The sequence below is a fragment of the Triticum dicoccoides genome, chromosome 4B, assembly GCF_002162155.2.
Source record: "Triticum dicoccoides isolate Atlit2015 ecotype Zavitan chromosome 4B, WEW_v2.0, whole genome shotgun sequence".
NCBI classification, from domain to species: Eukaryota; Viridiplantae; Streptophyta; class Magnoliopsida; order Poales; family Poaceae; genus Triticum; species Triticum dicoccoides.
Window position 1 is genome coordinate 164,039,600 of NC_041387.1, and position 2,157 is coordinate 164,041,756.

Sequence of the window (2,157 nt, forward strand, 5' to 3'; positions counted from 1 at the left end):
ATATATATATATATCATATGAAGAGGTGGCCGTCCACCGCCCTGTGAGCGGTGGCTCCTGCAATTCTCCTACATCGTCATCCATACCGTCGATGTCTTCGGAGTCGAAGTCAAGCACGTCGGTTAAATCATCGATCGTGGCAATGAAGTGGGTGGTGGGTGGGCAGCGAATTCCTTCGTCGCCTGCCTTCCACTCGAGCCGGACATAGTTCGGCCGGGAGCCTCCGGACAGAGAGAGAGACTTTAATGAGTTCAGCATGTCGTCAAAGGGCGAGTGTTGAAAGATGTCCGCAGCGGCGAACTCCATTACCGGAGCCCAACCAGGCTCGGCGAGCTCGGGAACGCACGGACTGGATCCTACCACCGGATACAAATCCGGGGGTCCGGAGTCACGGGCTTCCTCAGGAGCGAGGCCTGTGTTCGGCTCCACCGTCGATAAGGGTACGACCTACGGGGCGGGGTCCATCCCTCCGTCCCTAGGCAACGCAGCCAGCTCCGGATTTGAGTCTGGGGCTACTGCATGGGTGATATTCCGAGCATTGTCCGACAGCAGGTCCAGGCCATGCTCGTCGTGACTGTCCGGTGCTCCTGGCGCGGGCCCGAACCCATCGAAGATCAAGTCTCCGCGGATATCCGCTGTGTAGTTCAGGCTTCCAAAACTGATTTGATGGCCAGGGGCGTAGCTATCGATCTGGTCCAGATGGCCAAGCGAGTTGGCCCGCAGCCCGAAGCCGCCGAACACGAAAATTTGTCCGGGAAGGAAAGTCTCACCCTGGACCGTGTCGTTGACGATGATTGAAGGAGCCATCGAGCCTTGCGGCGACGTCACAGAGGAACTCTCAATGAAAGCACCAATGTCGGTGTCAAAACCGGCGGATCTCGGGTAGCGGGTCCCGATCTGTGCGTCAAGGCTGATGGTAACATGAAGCAAGGGACACAGATGTTTACCCAGGTTTGGGCCCTCTCGATGGAGGTAAGACCCTACTTCCTGCTTGATTAATATTGATGATATGGGTAGTACAAGAGTAGATCTACGACGAGATCGTAGAGGCTAAACCCTAGAAGCTAGCCTATGATGGTATGATTGTAATTGTGATCGGCCTTCTAAGGACCAACCTCTCTGGTTTATATAGACATCGGAGAGGGCTAGGGTTTGCATGGAGTCGGTTACAAGAAAGGAAACACAATATCCGGATCGCCAAGCTTGCCTTCCACGCAAAGGAGAGTCCCATCCGGACACGGGCCGAAGTCTTGAGTCTTGTATCTTCACGCTTCAATAGTCCGGACGTTGCACACTGTCCGGCTGTCCGGATAGCCCCTAATCCAGGACTCCCTCACCGACAAACAACAATTGATCTACCGATCTACTTAGGTTTGCTTACCAAACACATGGTTCCCCTTCATCATCCATGGATGCGTCCTGACAGATCTATCACGCACAGGCACACACAGAAACACATCCCCACTCTTATTGATAACATTGCAGTTCCACCCTCAGTTTGTCTAGTAGGCATCTCCCAACATCTCCGAGAAGCAACTCCATCACCCATCCAGCACTCTACACCTCTCCCTCCCTCTCCCGCCCTCTCTCTCTCCTCTCTCTCTCTGTCCCATCATATTTCCCGTCCTTCAGTTATGTATGGATGTCGACCGATCTCCCTCAAGACATAGTTGGGTCTCTCCTTCTCAACACATATACGAGTCGTTCTACCTCTATAGTTAGGCCTCTGCCTCCCCCTCCCCCCACCCTCTCCCCCCACACACCGATACATCAAGCGCTCTAGTCATGTCTCCCTGCCACACACAAACTTGACATGTTCCCTCTAACGTTCCGGTAGGCCAGTCGCCCAATATCTTTGACTTGCACACACACACACACACAATTTCGATGGCTCTCTTCATCGATCTTGCACCCACCCACTTGATCCTCTCTTTGACTCTATTGATAGCTATGACCCCTCCCTCTCTTCTCGTGGATTGCCCGACCCTCTATGTATGATATGGATAGGCCTCCATTTCACACACATTGCATGCAAAATTTTGTTTGAGATGTCATCGACACATATTCCCACAAATAATTGATAAAATCAACCCCACCCCACCCCCACCACAAAGCAAAAAACACTCACGAACGCGGTTTGTATCTCTCACACACACC